Source organism: Antedon mediterranea, chromosome 7 (genome assembly GCF_964355755.1).
Source record: "Antedon mediterranea chromosome 7, ecAntMedi1.1, whole genome shotgun sequence".
Classification (NCBI taxonomy): Eukaryota; Metazoa; Echinodermata; class Crinoidea; order Comatulida; family Antedonidae; genus Antedon; species Antedon mediterranea.
In genome coordinates this window covers 5,661,537-5,681,434 of record NC_092676.1, presented here as the reverse complement: position 1 = coordinate 5,681,434, position 19,898 = coordinate 5,661,537, and the positions used below count along the sequence as shown (strand labels likewise).

Sequence of the window (19,898 nt, the reverse complement as noted above, 5' to 3'; positions counted from 1 at the left end):
CATCCATAGGGCACCCTTTCATAGTGTACACATCCATAGGGCACCCTTTCATAGAGTACACATCCATAGGGCACCCTTTCATAGAGTACACATCCATAGGGCACCCTTTCATAGGTGTTTACTGTTTGGTCAATTTTATCAAGGAGCAGACTAAAATTGTTTTGCTAGTATCTGATTGGTCGACCTACTAACTCTACAAGGTCATGCCTAAACACATATTTTACATGCTCCCCTACCATATGATGTAAAACTTTATCCCTAGGGTACAATAATGTTCTTTATACTTGTTCAAGTACGCCCATTGGGAACAATAATGTTCTCCATATCTGTCAAAATTGCACTCCCCGGAATACTATTGTTCTTTTACGTTTTAAACTAAAGTAACCCAAGAATTGCCTGTCTGGGTATTGTTTGCAGAAGGCAAATTTTCAGTTTTAAACACTATCAAACAACAATTTTCCAATATACATGTATTTACACAGTATTTAAATATACAGTAGTACCTCCCCATCTCTATAATGGGCCATATTTTCTGTAGTAAAACATACGTTCAATAACCATTACCATACAGTAGCTAACCCTGTTGCATGATCATGGTAAAAATTGATTTTCAAAAGCAAAATTAACTTTTTTTTCTGTATGAGAATAAATTGAATGAACACCAGATGGTAAAATAACAAACATTTGAAATATGGTGAATGAAAAGTGAAAAATGAAAACAAATAAATGACACTTAATCACCAGGTTAATGAATGGTGGAATAAATTGATTAAAAGTTGTGATAATAAACAAAAACCTATCTGCGTTGGTGTGAACGGTTAGTACTGTAAGATCTATTGGAAAGTTACCCTATGTTATGTTTCAATTCAGTGTGAATCAGGCTTAAAGATATCTACTCTCCCTAAGGAATTGTTTCCATTGAAACTAATCATGACGTCATTTGATTGGACGTGTGAAAATATTGTTTTCATCGAAAGAAGCATACAGTAGATGGTTATCCTAGGCTATAGTTCTAGGCTAAAATTTGTTTACATTTCTTTTGTTTCAAGTATGAAAAATGAATATTTATCTACAATATTTATCGTTGATTGTTATCGCACTAGTGTAAATGGGCCTTTACACAGCCGATAAAGTTTTTGCCCATCAAGGCCAAAATAAAGTAAAACTTTTAAAACCACTTTTAGGATGAGACTTTTTTTTTTTTGCGTGTTTTATTATCAGTTCCCATGTATATTGGAAAGTACAGGTTGAAATAATTCGGTTATGGTTTTAATCCATAAATGCCATTTACCTGGATAAACTGACAATAGGTCTGCTCTCCCTAGGGAGACCATATGATATGAAAAATTTCCTAGAGGACTGCTCTACCATAATTTTTCCTTCTCTGTAGTAACGGGCGCTAAAGCAACAAAGGCCGGCATGATGGAGTTATACAATGTTTCTTCTAATATTGAAATAGAAGCAGGCTATACTGTATATGTGCCTGATATTCAACAACAACTGTTAAAACACCCTACACATCAGACACTCCATTAAACCAATTCAGAACATCTTTCAAAAGAATACAAACCGAATTATCGCCTTCACTTTCGTTCCTACAGCTTGTAAACTTGAATCAATTAGGTAAATTAACCTCCTGCTAACTGCAACGGTCTGACCACCTCGTCGTCCGTCTGCCAATCTGAGGGAAGATGAACAGAGTTAATTGAAGCGTAAGTTTGATTGGAGATAACCCCGAGGAACGGCAAGTTCCATTCAAGCCTGCAATCTCTACTTGTGTTATCTTTACTTTAAAATTAAAACATTCACCATTCCTTAGCACTTAGTGATTTACGTAAAGGTCAAAGGGCAGTTGCATCATGATGCAGATAGCATCTTCTTACGCACTTATTTATATCTTTTAAATTAATTTATATTATGAAAGTAGGCCACCTGGATAGTTAAACCAAATTAATCCTAACTTAATTACAGGTGTTTCAAACATTTTTATTTTATTTATTATAATATATTAAAATAAATAAAATAAAATGTATTAAAGATTTATTAAAGATTTATTAAAATGAATTTGTTGTAAAACTATACATTTCCTATTAATTGAATAATGAGAATAAAGCTATTGCTCACAACACTTCAACAAAATATTCTTCCCATTCAATTCATAAACATTAGCGAAATGATTGGTTAATGTAAAACGACAGGTCAGAACCTAAAATGTAAGTAATGATGAAACACATTAACAGTACCACAAATTCCCCATCTTTAACGATACTTAGAAATCTACTTTTCTTTTTAACTCACATTTTCCCACTTACTTCCTGTTATATAAACTTAGGTAGAACTAAAGTATCCCTTAATTTTCCCAGTTATCATATACAATTACAAGGAAACTATTAAAAATTAACATTTCTGGGAAATACCAAGTATACTGTAAAATAGCAATGACATTTAATTTAATGTGGGACCAGTATTAAGTTCTGTCCACACTATCAAACAAGTTTGACAAAAAAAGTGTGATGTGCTGAAATATGATACAGTACAGTAGCGTAGTATAACATCATCATGTCTAGAGTATACGGTATATGGGCACATCAATTTTTTTCACATAACTTTGATAGTGTAGACAAAGCTAAATACACTAGTTAGGTTATTTAAAAAAAAATTACTTTCATTAAAAATAAATGAACTTTTTGAACTTAATGGGTATGTACTGTAGGCCCAAGAATGAGAATAAATAGTAATAGCATTATATAAAAACTATTCTACTGCAGATATTGCAGTAACTACATTAACCTGCAGTTTTATTATGGTAATTATACACGCTACAGTATTTATTTCAGTGACTGACAAAATGAAAAAAATTAAAATCATCGCAGTAAAAATTCACTGCAGCAACTGTAGTTGGAATAATTTTGACATGATTCTTGCACATTAATTTTAAATTGGTTTATAGACAAGTGTGATCCCTATTTGTTAAAATTCCCATCCAAATATTTACCATAAAAATACCAAGGAATCCAATGTGGACCTAAATATTTATTCTGAAATAGCAGCAGAGAAAAATGTTTAGGTTGAGGCAACAACGAATTTAAAACTCATCAAACGACTTAACAGACTTAGGTTCATTGTAGGATGGACTCAATTTAAAATGAAAAGTGAAATTGTTTGACAAAAATAGCACAAATTGTGTATTCTATACGATTTATGACTTCCTGCAAAATGCATATTGTAAACAATAATTACGATGTGAAGAAAATTTATGTTGAATTTCAGATGAAAATAGATAAATTTGCAGCTGCTAAAGTTTGAGATGATGCTTATTTTTATGTATTCATAAAATGTTGAATGTTTCCCTTCTTTTTTTTGGTTTTAGTTTGGTTTTAATTTTGTTTTATTTAAAGTCAATTTCCGAATACATACAGAAAATAAATGGATATAAATGTATGCACGGTCAATGTATATATATATATATATATATATATTGGTAATTAGTAACTGTATACCGTCATATGGTTCAATTATTAACATTATGAAATAACCAAAGCTGTACAATATCTCTAAACCCATTCTTATTTCAAACGGTGCTCAATATTATCATAATAGAGACTGAAACACTATGACATCATTTTTATGATATGCGCATACGCAAGTCGTTTGGCACATCGACTGCCAAATTTGAGAAGGAAAAAATCAGGATAAAAAAACAGTTGTTAACATGGGCACATCTCATGTACAGTACACTTTTATTATATTACTTTATTCAATGACTGCTGTATATCTTAAAATGATACTCGCTCTCTCCATCCATCTTTAATCATCTCTTGGAAGAGCATATTAGATCAAGGGATTACCAAATATTAATAATCAATTGTTTACTGTACAGTATCTCAGTACGATTTCTATAAATACAATTTTTTTTAAACCGCCCATTACAGAAAATAATATAAAATATCAAAAAAAGCAAAGAGTACGATATGAAAACTTAAGAGCGTGTGACCTTAGCTGTAGGTTCACAGCTCAGCAGGCCCGTTGCTGTTCCATCAACTGCAGCAAACTCCTGCTGTTACATCAATTGCAATAATCCCCACTGCTGATATATAAGTTCTCATCTTTACAGCATTTTGATACTATTATTTGTAGAAGGGAACACAATTATATGCATGAATAAGAGTATCAATTTATGTTGACGGCGTTCAACGCAATACGAAATACTGTAGCATTTAAATGAGAACGCCATAGCATTACAACAAAACACTATAGCATTTCACTGTAAGTGTAACACCAAAAGCAGTTCAATGTATTACAAACTACCGTATACTATACAATTTCAACACAGCCATTTTAATGCAAGTTCAGTCAACACTATACTGTTTTTTTTTTATCACAGAAAAATAAATTAAAAATCTCTTTTAAAGCAGGATATTGTATCAAACAATTTCAAACGATATAAAAGTGAAATCTCAAAAAGAACGCGATAAATCGTTTAAAAGGTCATCGCATGAAACCTGTCCTTATTACAAGTGAAATATGTACAACAGAAGGCAAAGAAACAGAATGTATTAAACTAGATTATAGTACTTTACAGTATACTGTATAAATAACTCATAACTGTATAAAAGCATATGTACAGACCTTGTAAAGTATTCTACTTCAGTTACTGAAGTAGAATAATTTTTACAGGGTCCCTTTAAATAAAAGTTTTTCTCTTTTGTGAGATTCACTCACATTTATTTCATATTTATATTATGCTCATGTTGAATTTAAATACATTTCTTTGTAATCAATCAGTTCTTGTTTCTCTTATTTTGTTTTTGCATTTACAGTATATAATATAACACCACAGGCACCAAACATTAATTTTGAACCACATGGGTGATATTCTGAAAATTAATTTTATAATATATAATTTACATTATTTTTAATATTTCTTTTTTAAATTTTAAGAAACTGTATTTTATCTGATTCTATAATTTTAACCAGGGATGTCACCAGCTTTTTAAAGTGGCGGTTGGCAACAAATTCCTTGGGGTCACCGTAATTATTCGGAATGATTTTAACAATAAAACATTTAAAATGAGTAACTGCATGTTACAACACAGAAATCCATACCGTTTAAAAATTAAATTACTTTGTATTTTTTATCAAGTGACAACAAGAAAAACTAATTATAGACTACAACAATTGGATCGGATAATTTCTTCTACAGCAACATAATATGACTGGAAATGTAACAACATGATATCGATGTCATCAGAATTGACATTTTAGATGGTCATTTCAGCCGGTGAACAAAGGTATAAAAATAAACTAAACTGTAGCTTTACACAAGATATATTACCTACACAAAGGAGCACTGTTTTCAAAATGACTTGATTACTTGCAAACCTTTATCAATCTAAATAAATTAATGAAATTAAAAACCGTTGAGGTAGTTTCAGTCAATAATGAAAGGCATTAAATTATCATTTAAGATTCAAGATTCAAGAAATTTTATTTGTCCATAAAAATGGAAATTCACTTTGCTTGGTACCGTAGATTAAAACAACAATAAAAAACAAACATACAAAATGTTGCAACAATTTAGAACGTGCAGTATTATAACAGATTAAAATACAAGATAAAAAGTTAAAAACAAAAAAACTGTTAAAAATGTAAAAATCAGTCAGTATATTCTATAATTACTATGATTAATATTAGAAATGATGAATCAAGCAAAGTTTAATTCTGAAGAAAATGAATACTGTACATACAGTATACAACAAAATATAATCAAATTCATGCTACAGATATATAATGGAAATGTCCTATTATTATATTGTGAAGAAAGAAGAATACAGAAAAAAAAAAGATGATGAAACAGGACAGTTATAAGTGAGACACAGTACTGTATAACACTGATAATGTAGGGATAATGAGTATTAGCTGGTATAATTCAGGGAAAAATTTCATTTTAAAATTTTGTTTAGCAATTATTGCTATTAAATCAAACTGATTTTTTAGTCGAGAAACATAGTTTTGTGTTGTCTTTTTTGCAACACAATTTTAGAAATGTGTAGCAATAAGGTTGTTTTGTATATAGCTTTTTGCTATGCTACACTGGCGAAATTATTCCCTGTATTTTTATACATTCTATTCAAAATCATGACTAATTATTTTTTTATTATCCAATATACTATAGTAAGTCACATGACTGATGACACCCAAAATTCAGTTAGTTACAGGGTTGGTTGATCTCGGCTTTTTCAATGATTTTACAAACTGGCCCAACCTTCTTTTGTTTACCGTTCTATTGATAAAAAAAACCTCCCAAAAATAAGTGGTTGCACCTTTTGTTAAGTTTTCCTGTGAGCTACCTGCATATTATACAAAGTATTATATTATTCTATTTTACGAAAACAAATCAGCCGTGTTAAAAGATAAATTTAGTTTATTTTAGTTATTTTAAAGTTTTAAATTATTGTATTTAGGTAGCCGCATGTCACCGACAGCTTTTGTCAGAACGTAATTGATACTTTTAATTTGAAATTCAATAGACTTTTTATAATAATTAAATATTGCAATATTAATTTAAAGATGTATTATCCCCCAAAAACATGAAAAATGAAGATTAATCAAATTAGACATTTAATATACAGTTACCGGTAGGTCATTTTTACAGTTAAATAAAGCTATTAACTTCTGTAGAAAAAAAACCAACAAAAATAATTATTTCACTTAATATAAAAGACAAAATAAACGGTTAATTTTAACCAAAACCCATTGTTTGACAGACGATTTAAGTATTTTTATTCGCGTGCAAACGTGACTCCTCTACAGCTCACTATGTCGGTCGGTTGGTCAGTCGTTTGGTCAGACTCAGTAAAACACTCAAATTTTAGAATGCAAATGCAGGCATGTATTGCCTTGTTAGCTTTAAATTACATTTTTTCAGATAAATAAATTTTTTTTATCCTATTTACAGTATTGGTAAAAGTGAATACAGTAACTATTAAGCAATATTAAAATTGCATATTCAACAAACAAAAATTTGTAAAAAAAAATGTTCAGGGGGACATTATATCTTTATTGATATTCTAAATGTACATTAATACTTGTATTTCAAATGTGTTATAATATCTTATGTTTAAGGATCATCTGAATGGCTCACTGTTTTGAGGAATGTTCCAGTTATGTAAATTTGACCAGTACAGTAGGTCCAATAAAAATAATGCGTACTGCAGTCCACACTCCAGGATATACTGACAGTATTTAAACTGACACAGGATATCTATTAAGTGTGTTTTAATTCCTCTTTGAGACAGCTAACATAAGTTTAAGCTATTGTAAGTATTACTAGTACAATTATGCGGATTACAAACTGTAAAATTGAGCTTAGTTACAGTAGTAATTATGCAAGATGGCGCATTATTTTCAGTACTTTGTTAGATTTAGGAAAGTCTGTGCAACTAAACACAATGCAATAGATATAAAACAAGATACAGTGTACAGAACAGTAGAAGCTGGATTTCCACTAGAGAAGCAACACTAAGCATGTAACATACAGTACAGTAAAGTGATTTGACCAATCAGAGGTGGTAGATTATTTGAACTGTCGGTTGTCATTGGTCAACTTGCTTACATGTACTTTACATCTACATCCTTGCGTTGCATTTCTAGTAGGAACCAAGGCATAAGCTCTAATTAAAAATTTCAGCTAAATTAAATTCAAACCTCTCACCAGTCTACTGTAAACTTTAGATCACAAATTTCCGACAATCATTTAAACTCACCGACACTGTATTCAATCATTAAGTTTAAGCCGCTTTTCTCGGCACTCAAAACTAAGTATGACATGCTTCGATTAAACAAAACTAAACTATAAATACACAGAAACTAAATTTAATTGTCTTCTTGACAGCAATTAGCCCAAGAAATTGATTTTCAATAACATTTTAATATCAAAAGAACATTGATTTTTAATTTCTTCGTTTATTGACCTATTTTATTCAAGTGATAGTCATAAAAGCGGTAATTACGTACGCTAATAGACAAATGAGTCATCGTACGTTAACAGACACAGTGTGTGCCAAATATTATGAATGCTCTTTTAACATCAAGTTTGACATTTAAGAAGTCACTATCAAACTAAAGTTTGACAGTGACTGTAAGCTCTGTCTACACTATCAAACTAGTTCGACAAAAAAACTGTGATGTGCCCAAATATGGTAGTGAAATGACATCATTGTGTTATTACATAGAGATATTATAGTATATAATATCTCTATGGTTATTATTACTGTACTGTCATATCAAATTGAAAAGTTACAAAGGTATACAGTACATATAAATTATGTACAATATGGTTAAAGCCCCATTCCCTACGTTTTTTAGATCTAATTTAAGATCACAAACTATATTTAATGTAAAAATAATACTATATGGTCCTATTGCGATAACTTTTTTCGTCTTTAAACGGTTAAAAATGTGAAAAATAAATCGATTTTAATAATTATAGCGGCCCGCTATAAATCCCAAAATGCATTGCGCGCGGATTGATATTGTTGTTTTTCACCTGTAATTCGCCCACTTTTCGATCGATCGTGAAGCCAAAACAAATGGAAGACTCCTAACTTTTCAGCGAAAATACCGGGTTTTCCCCAATTTGTATCAACGGAGTCTGGCAAAAATAGAAAGACAATTAATGTAGCAACTATACAACGTCAGGCTAGGTATATAGCTAGCGTACGATGTTCGTACGTTACCGATGTTTACCAGCTAGGCCTACAAAACTAAGCCTAGCTAGGCTAGGCCTGAGACCGTCCACGAGATGTCGATCGCCGCGAGCTACTTAGGTAGTGCATTGTTTCTCACTTTTTATCATAATTTACCATAAAACGTACATTTAAGACAAGGAATGACATGGTTTAATGTTTTTAAAGTGATATATATGTATTATTTTCCAAAAAACGTCCAAAATTGCAGGGAAGGGGTCTTTAAGAATTTAGTTTTCAGCTGTTAAAACCATCTTTCTAGAAAATCAGGCAAACCTTCAAAGAATAACTGTACAGTGCTATTGTAGATACTGTAATTGGGCTGGGCAAACGTGGGTGTTAAGACTTGATTACTTACATACAAAACCTTCCAAATATGGTAATAATGAAAGACTTTTATTATATTGGGTGGAAGGCTATGTAACCTAAAAGTCAAACACCCACCCAAGACAACTCTATACTGTATATGACAATATTAATTTTTTTAATTAAATTTTTTTTTTTACTGTATCCTCTTAATAAACTCATCACTAAAACTATACAAAAGATTCATAAACGTACTGTATTGTAAGGTTTTTTGAAGAAGTTCTAGATTACAACAACTCCTCTGACCATCCAACAGGAAGAGATCATGATTATTTATCTAATAATTACATAAAAGATTAAGAAACCTTATATTTATCTTCTGAGTAATTGCTGCATAAGTACAGTACTGTACATATTAAGTTAAAAGATGTATTGTCCGTTTTAAATTTTTTTTTCAATATGCCATTTTAACGTAATAGTTATTCACTTTGACCAAAAATTGAATCGGAAAAACAAAAATTTACCTAAAACTGTAATTTAAAGCACAAACTAGTCAAATTGGATGTCAGCCAATGGGTTTTTGGTTGAATCTATCTGTTTATTTTGTCATTTTATAAGTGAAAACATTATTTTTTTCAGAGTTTTTTTTTCTACTGAAGTGATTAACTTAATTTGTTACTGTAGAACTACAAAATGGCATACTTCAATATCTGATTTAATCTTTATTTTTCATGTTTTTTGGGGATAATACATCTTTAAATACAGAATTCTTAGTAGCAGTACACCAAATTAAATGTTTGTTCTATTATAATATTATAATTTAAAACAATGATTCAAGTTGTTAGCGCTGACTGCGGACATTTCCATCCTGGTTATAAACTTAATTTGTCTATGACTCACATGTTCTACTGTAGACTGTCATTACAATAATAAGTATCAGAATTCCATATTAGTAACCTTATTAAAAAATGAAAGACATTTCAGAAACTACATAAAAGCTCTATTTACACTATCAAATGTTATGTGCCCATATATGGACACGATGATGTCATTTCACCACCGTATTTGAGCATATGATATCACTACCAAAATTTGGCAAAAAAGTTTGATAGGGTAGGCAGAAAACATTTAACAGTATTTTCATTGATTATTATATTATAGTTCAGGAGCAGGGAACATTTTCGCCAGTGTAGCATAGCAAAAAGCTATACAAAACAACCTTATTGCTACACATTTTGAAAATTGTGTAGCAAAAAAAACAATACAAAACTATGTTTCTCGACTTAAAAATCAGTTTGATTAGCAATATTGCTAAACAAAATTTTTAAATGAAAATTTTCCCTGAGGAGGCATGGTTAAACTATTCCTTTTATTTTATTAATATTGAATATGATTAATTTATCAATAATTTTGTTTTATTAAAATAAAGTATTAAAGTAAGGCTTAAACAATAACAAAAATACATATGCAATGATTATTAAATAATGTTTTAATTAACATATAGTGATTAAAATGTTTTTGTTTTTTTTGTAACAAAGTTACTGTAACTTTAATTAAAAGTTAAATTAACATCATAATGAATAGAAAACAAGATTCACTTATGGGAAAAAAGGTGTTCCCTAAAAATTATAAATTTTTTTCCATTTAATGTCGCCTGCTCTCTAGAATAGAAATAGACGTTTTATCTTATTAGAAATCTTAAACTATAAAACAAGTATATTTAAATTATGTTTAATATAATAGACAATTCTATTTCGAATATTTATAGAAATGTGTTTAATTGCAATTAACCTAAAAAAGGTATATCAAAGTATGTATACAACCACCGTTATAAAATCATAATACCGGGATACAATAGCACTCGAGCTAACGTACCAGGCGATGATTCACCGATTCTTCCGATTCTAAGCCTACACCGCGAGCTTTGACGCTAGCACCGAGACCAAACAATAAAGTCTTTAAAAGACTTCCCTGAAGTCAAACGGTTGACAAAATTATGTTTGTTATAACCCTAACATAAACCTATAGGATAATAATTAATAAAAACACTACTTACCAGGGCCAAGTTTGTTTGTTTTATAATCTTTCAAGTAACTCCGAACAGTTTTGAAATAAAGTTAGAACTGGCGCGAGTGAGATCTTATCCTAAAACTTAGGGAGTTCGTTCAACCGTGACGTGACTAATGGTGGCGTAATCATTATTGTGGTTTGACAATTTGAACAGCCCAACCCATTACTGTTATGCAATGACGTAATATTGTGGGTTTTATGAACGGAAAATAAAAACATTAAGTGAGTTTCGATGACTAAATATTACACGCTACGTAATGTTTTCCAAGTAGAACAAAACAGCCAAGACACAGATTTCTAAAAAAAAGAGTAAACCGTTTTTTTACAGTAAAGTTTCCCAATCTTGAAGGTTTATGGCCCATTACTCAGTAGCGACTACCAAACAATTGATGGAATAACCAGAAATAAAACTAGACATAATGCATATATCAGTATCAAACGTAAATTTGGTCTATATAAATGGTCGCAGAAAAAAAAACCAGAGAGAAAGCATACAAATCTTAAGTAAATCACACATACACATTATTAATAACTTTAGTGTAAATAACCGATAACTAATAATTAATTTAATTTTAATGGATTGGAAGAGAAATTGAGAAATTTCAGTCACGACAATTGTCACCGCAAACAATACTGGACGAAAACAAATACAACAATTGTTTCGTAATCACCACAATATTTGGAAAAGGGGACATAAAATAAACACATTCAACAATACAACACTTTATTTTGTAAAATGATCAAATATGGAATTACGTATTACATTACCGGTACAATGATATTCGTATTAAAATGTATTTTTATTACAGTGTCACTTCCTTTCTAATTCTCTCCTCTTTAAATACAATATATCTTATTCTGATTTTAAAACCAAGTTAAATATCTCAAATATAACCAATAATATAAGCAATATCTGGTGTACTTTTACATGAATTTTAACATATTTCAAATGTAGGAATTTTTAATGTCGTTTTATATCTTTGTACTGCCGTAGTAAAGCTTGTACCTACCCTTGTAAAACCAAGTTGAATAAATAAATTAAATAAATTATTCATAGGATATTAACGATTATACTTCAGTCATTAAAATTCAGATAAGAAATAAACATCATTGATATATGTTTTATCATGTTTGATATTTTCAAATTTATTATTTTCAATATTCGTACAGTACTGACTACAATCAAAGATAATAAAATATTAATTAATTGTTTTTATAATTAACATTTATCATACGTTTGATATTTACAATAGATAATATTTTCAATATTTTGAATACAGCGCATCCAGTAATTTATTTTATAATTAAAATTACATTAATTCGAGAAAAATCAACTAGTTTTCGTAGATTAATTGTTTTAAATATATAAATACGATATTTACAAAGATAATATATAACTAAAACATTGATTCGTGAATCATACATAAAACAATAAAAAATATAAATTAATTGTTTTTTATGATAATTAAATTGATCAATTATTACATCATTATATAATCGTATAATAATTATAACTAATCAGGCATTAATCAATAGGGTACAAAATATTTAAAAATAATGTTTATATATACAATACATGTTTTAGGCTGAATAATATTTATACAACAAATTAATATTCAGGGAATTGCTTCCTATCGATTATAGGTACGGGTCGTATTTACAAATATAATATTCATTAATATAATTGATAAATAAAATTCATAGATAAATAAAATACAATATGATTTGATAACTTTGATTAAACCTTTATGCATATGAACCCTACTGAGTGTTATACACTATACGTCATGCCTCATTCATTTATTTATTCGAAATATAAATAAAACAAAAACAAAGGTATATTTAATTATTTTTAGAAATAGTCTGCGAACAAAAATAAACCAATCAGGATTGTTTGAAGCGAACGAACGATATTGACCCAATTTTGAAACCAATTTGGGTCAAGTTTTACTCAACCGAATTTAGAGTAAAAATCAGAATTTTTGAAGATTTAAATCAATTTAAAGTTTAATTTAGCATTAATTGGTGGAAAAATTACATTCGGATTTACAATTATGATTATGAAAACTTATTAAAACAATTAAAATTATCAATTGTGTTTTCATGTTTATGCCAATTAAAATTTGGCTGGAGGTCCCATCCGAATTTTGTTACCAGGTATTTCCAAAACAAAGTTTGCGACTCGTCTGTTAATATAGAAGATATAGAGAGTTAATATAGAAAGTTGTTACAGGATGAGTAATGGTTAGATGATTCGTGTAAACGGTACATACACCTAACTAAGCTAAAAAAACTTAATCTACGTCGCTGAGACTAAATCCTAAGCGCACTTAATTAACAAAAAACATACCGTTTACACTTTTGGTAAATGGTAAAGATGAATGCAAAGATGTTTAAAGAAAGTAGTTGAAATAAAAATTGAATAAAGAAAAAGAATGAATGAATGAGTTGTACGAGTCTGTTAAATTTGGATCAATCATAAATTATTTATTTATATCAATCGAAAAAGGACATATTGAAATAATTGATTTAAAACTATTATCCATGCCTAACGTATATATATATCATATAATTCATATTATTTAATACAAATTTTAATTTGAACGGGATCAATCATAAATCAATTTAATATTATTTAAAATATTTCACTTATACCAATAAATTCTATATTATCAATCAAATATTCCAATTATAATTTCAGTTGATGGCAAATTTTGTTTAAGGCATAACATAAAAGTAGTTTAAAATTCCCCTTACAATCGCACTCGTCTTATTCAGTTTAATCATTGTAATCATAATCATATTAATAATTGTATGTACAATTCGTCAATAATGTTCCATCCACAGAAAAATATACCAATCACGTACATTGCTTCTAATATTGTCTGCTCAAGTTCATCTGCAGAAACCAACCCACCAATTTAAAATTCCCCTTACAATCGCACTCGTCTTATTCGGTATAATCATTGTAATCATAATCATATTAATAATTGTATGTACAATTCGTCAATAATGTTCCATCCACAGAAAAATATACCAATCACGTCCATTGCTTCTAATATTGTCTGCTCAAGTTCATCTGCAGAAACCAAATCTCCAATCACATTCTTCAACAGTTTATAATATCGTCTGCTCAAGTTCATCTGCAGAAACCAACCCACCAATCGCATTCTTCAAAAGTGTATAATATCGTCTGCTCAAGTTTATCTGCAGAAACCAACCCACCAATTTAAAATTCCCTTTACAATCGCACTCGTCTTATTCGGTTTAATCATTGTAATCATAATCATATTAATAATTGTATGTGTACAATTCGTCAATAATGTTCCATCCACAGAAAAATATACCAATCACGTCCATTGCTTCTAATATTGTCTGCTCAAGTTCATCTGCAGAAACCAAATCACATTCTTCAACAGTTTATAATATCGTCTGCTCAAGTTCATCTGCAGAAACCAACCTACCAATCGCATTCTTCAAAAGTGTATAATATCGTCTGCTCAAGTTTATCTGCAGAAACCAACCCACCAATTTAAAATTCCCCTTACAATCGCACTCGTCTTATTCGGTTTAATCATTGTAATCATAATCATATTAATAATTGTATGTACAATTCGTCAATAATGTTCCATCCACAGAAAAATATACCAATCACGTCCATTGCTTCTAATATTGTCTGCTCAAGTTCATCTGCAGAAACCAAATCACATTCTTCAACAGTTTATAATATCGTCTGCTCAAGTTCATCTGCAGAAACCAACCCACCCATCGCATTCTTCAAAAGTTTATAATATCGTCTGTTCAAGTTTATCTGCAGAAACCAACCCACCAATTTAAAATTCCCTTTACAATCGCACTCGTCTTATTCGGTTTAATCATTGTAATCATAATCATATTAATTGTATGTACAATTCGTCAATAATGTTCCATCCACAGAAAAATATACCAATCACGTCCATTGCTTCTAATATTGTCTGCTCAAGTTCATCTGCAGAAACCAAATCACATTCTTCAACAGTTTATAATATCGTCTGCTCAAGTTCATCTGCAGAAACCAACCTACCAATCGCATTCTTCAAAAGTGTATAATATCGTCTGCTCAAGTTTATCTGCAGAAACCAACCCACCAATTTAAAATTCCCCTTACAATCGCACTCGTCTTATTCGGTTTAATCATTGTAATCATAATCATATTAATAATTGTATGTACAATTCGTCAATAATGTTCCATCCACAGAAAAATATACCAATCACGTCCATTGCTTCTAATATTGTCTGCTCAAGTTCATCTGCAGAAACCAAATCACATTCTTCAACAGTTTATAATATCGTCTGCTCAAGTTCATCTGCAGAAACCAACCCACCCATCGCATTCTTCAAAAGTTTATAATATCGTCTGTTCAAGTTTATCTTCAGAATCCAAACCACCCATCACATTCTTCCAAAGTTTCTAACAACGTCTGCTCAAGTTTATCTGCAGAATCCAAACCACCAATCACATTCTTCAAAGGTTTATAATATTGTCTACTCAAGTTCATCGATCTAATCGTGTGCTTAAATTCACCTGCAGAAAAACAAACCACCAATCGCATTTTTCAACAGTTTTTAATGTCGTCTGCTCAAGTTCATAAACCAAACCACCAATCACATTCTACAAAAGTTTATAATATTGTCTGCTCAAGTTCATCTGCAGAATCCAAACTACCAATCACATTCTTCAAAAGTTTATAATATCGTTTGCTTAAGTTTATCTGCAGAAACCAAACCACCAATCATATTCTTCAAAGGTTTCAAATACCGACTTCTCAAGTTAATTTGCAGAAACCAAACCACCAATCACATATTCCCCATCGTTGATAATCATATAACCTGAAAATTAAATAGTAGAAAATGGTTTTACTATTGCATAACCTTATGAATATTCAATTAAACACCAAGAAACTGATTTAAATACACTGGCAAAAAGAAGGACAGAGGGCGTACACTATGTATTCATTCGGATCATATTTAAAATACAACTTTGGTGACGTCAGTCTGTCATACAGAATCGAATCGTGTGCTTAAATTCACCTGCAGAAAAAGAAACTACCAATCGCATTTTTCGACAGTTTTTGTCGTCTGCTTAAGTTCATAAACCAAACCACCAATCACATTCTACAAAAGTTTCTAACAACGTCTGTTCAAGTTTATCTGCAGAATCCAAACCACCAATATTCTCCAACAGTTTATAATATCGCCTGCTCAAGTTTATCTGCAGAAACCAAACCACCAATTATATTCTCGCCACAGTTTATAAAATCGTCTGCTCAAGTTTATCTGCAGAATCCAAACCACCAATCACATTCTTCAACAGACTGTAAGTAATATCGGCTGGTAAAGTTCATGAAGAATCAAATCCACCAATAACATTCTCCCAATAGTTTCTAACATCGTCTGCTTATGACCTGAAAATAAAATGTTTTAGTAATAATTAAATATAAAGCAATGTTTTCAATGCATGAACATTATAAATATCAGAAACTGAACGAAATTACTTGGAAAATGCATAAAGGGATACGCACTGAGAGATAGAAGTACAGACACTACATTCAAGTTCTTGATTGTCATCTTCGCTGTATTAGTAGACTTCATACATATAAAAGCTGTTTGTAAAACGTCGACTGGTAACCTACATGTAAGAGGGCCTACAATCACAAGAATCGATCAGTTGTTTTCTGAAAGATAATTTATGTTTAAGCATTGCAAAATAAAAGCATTCTTAACAGAAATAGCAAATTGTTTTTGAAATATATGTGAAATAAAAAGATCTTTACCGTTCTCTGAAGGATACCGTCTTTGTTTTTCTTCGTTGTCATCTAGCACGATTACGTTACTGTAGTTTAGTCGTCATACATGTAAAAGTTGTTTGGTGAAGCGCTGGAAGTCTACAGCCAGTATCACATCACTACAAACATCGATCAGTTGTCGGTTTCCTAAAAGATTACATGTTACGTTAAGATTACAAGTAAAAGCTTAAAATCCAGCAAAATAGACTTAATTTTCAATAAATTATTTATACTATACAGTAATTACCTTTTAGTATTTCCGCTCTTTCCTTGTATTTTAATGGCAAGTCTATACTCAATGACATTGCAAAAATAAAAACATGTTGTATAAACTTAACATATTGTTTTTTTTTTCAGGGTTATATATGTCCAATTTCTTCTGCATCATCTAGGAAGCAAAATTGATATTTTTTCACAAAGAGAAGGTTAACAAGGCATACAGTCATTCATTAATTATGTAAGCATTAAAAAAAAAAATCTTTATACTGGAAGCCTTTCAGTAAACTATTGTTCCCCCACAGTGCCCAATGTGTGTGGACAGTGACAGTTGTTATGTGTGTACTAGTACACATTTTTGCTTTGGCCATTTCTAGATACTCTTAGCTTGCAACGTGATGGAATATCGTAGTTATACAAATATTTGTCAATCAATAAGTAAAATTTCATTAGTAAACTATTCTGCATAAATCTTATTTGGCAATTTAGTTGACTTCTGATAATTGAGGTTTTTACTTTTAAGTTATTGTTAAAAAAGTGTGTTAACATAATAAGTCCGCAGCAGACGTTGGTAAGGCTGAGTTCAAAGGTCTTCAAAGTCCAGGATGCTGAAAACAAAGTGTGAATACGTCACAATGATATTATGAAATCCGTATCACTCCTCTAACACAGTAGGCCTACAATTCCACAAATCACTCCGCCACAATACAAAATAGTTCAAACTCAACTCTCACGGGTGAAAATGAGATGAATTTTAGTTGTTATAAATATTGAAAGTTATTTGTTATTTAAAAAGAAAACCCCAACGTCACAGAAGTCATAAATTCATTGTTTAGTATTTAAAATAAACCGTATTAATATTCAAAAAACATTTCCAACTTTTTATAATAATGGAAATTGGATGGAAATTTGATTCTTTTATTACACATTATGCAAGCTGAAATATTTAGAATGACCAGGTAAGGCAAGGGTAGGTAGTAATGCGAGGTCCGACTCGTAGAAAATCTGATTAAGTTATATGTATCAATATAGACCTAATAATAATATATTTATTTGGCCACCAATGAATAACAACCAGGAGTGAGAGTGGGCTAAAGCCTAAACAGAAATTACATGATACATTCCTGTGTGTTTCTGGATACATTGGCCATCGGTACTAAAATATAGGTTCCTTTATGTGTATGACTGAGTAAAGGTCAGTCATTCAATTTAAACATTTTTAAAAAGTATATTGTACTCATTATACTTATCTTCGATAACGTTTGGGCATGCATGTTGAATTATCATTGAATACACTACGAGGCTATAACCAAAAAAATTGACCTGAAACTATAAAATACAAAATAGATATCTTGGCCTAAACCAGATTATAGGAATTAAGATAAGGGGATCGAGGTGAGTTGTACACACCCAGTTTACCACTAAAGAGATTTTGGATTTGCTGAGAGTACGAGAGGGAGCCGCATGCAGGGAAAACCATTATAGATTATTAATATACTTTTGTAATCGTTAGTACTTCAAACGCTCCTCTCAGCGCTTATGTATCACTCCTATTCCAGGCGACATAAACTGTTGATATCGAAATCAGAAGGAGGGCCATTATACATACAAACCTCGTTTATGTTTTGGCGTTTACACAGCCATATATAAGCCAACATAAAACAATACAAAACGGATACAACATTGTTCCAAAAACTTCCAAAATCTCAAGTCCCGTTTGAGGGTTGCTCGAGCGTTTAAAATTGACGTTGGCTTAAAGATTGGAACAAGACCTCTAAAGACCAACCATTAACACCAAAAGATCACCACTGACATTTGTACGGAGCTATTTGGCACAGGGTAACAGAAGTACACTGATTAGAATAACTCACTGACAATGACGTGGTACATTAGGCTGTGGAACTCGCATGTGTTATTTAACCAAAGTCACATAACGATGCCTAATGAATAATTTATTGTTTGTTGTTTTCCAGTATGACATTTGGCAGACAGTTTACAAGAGTGAGCCTAGCCTACACCTCGCGATGTTTCTAATACTGTCCGCCATAATGACAAACTGGAAGATGGTGTCTTGATCTATGTTAACCTAACTGTATGTATGTATGTAAACGTGTTGTTATTTTGCTTTATTTATTATTATTATTATTAACTCAATTTGTTTACATGTTGAAAAGACTACAAGAAGCCTCCCTATATAGACTCCTATGCAGCCTACTTCAACACAGTATTTGTTTAATGTGTTCTATATTTATTTAAAACATTATTCGTTACAATTTTTCAAATTCATTTATTTTAGGCCTACGGGTATATTATATCAAATACAGTTACTCAAAGAGCCGCCCTATACAACTACCTTGTATAACCATATTCGATGGAAATTTTATTTTAAGTTAGTGACAGTCATGCTATGATGTGCTGACGTGCAAAGACACTAACTGGATAGAAAGGTAAAGGTTTGTGTCGCAGACGACACCAACAGTTTTGACAGTTTACATTCTCTCAACGTTGTCAGAAGCAGTTGCAACAAAGAAAACAAAATAAAAAATTAAATCATGAGTTTGTTTTTAGCTATATCACAACCCTAACAGTCTAAGCACATTTGAGACCCATGGAGATGCCCGGTGGTTAACCCAAGAGGTAAAATCCTTGCCTTCGTATCTTGCTGCGTTAGTTACTTACCTTCGAGTCCACCTGTAGAAAAAATAATGGAAGCCAGTGTACAACATTATAGGGA

At 30.7% G+C, this 19,898-nt stretch overlaps 1 protein-coding gene across 3 annotated transcripts in view; it reads right to left on the bottom strand.

Moving 5' to 3' along the window:
* LOC140054335 (CD151 antigen-like) overlaps positions 1-11,155 on the bottom strand; it is a 37,714-nt gene extending 26,559 nt beyond the window's left edge. For 2 of the 3 annotated variants that reach the window (XM_072099282.1, XM_072099285.1), the window contains exons 1-2: positions 11,110-11,155; positions 1,571-1,681 (exon numbers count right to left, since the gene is read on the bottom strand). The gene's annotated coding sequence lies outside the window, so the exon portion shown is untranslated. Of the gene's footprint in view, positions 1-1,570; positions 1,682-5,339; positions 5,393-11,109 lie in introns of all 3 variants that reach the window. The other variant, XM_072099283.1, reaches the window with a different exon arrangement.
* Between the last annotated feature and the right edge of the window lie 8,743 nt (positions 11,156-19,898).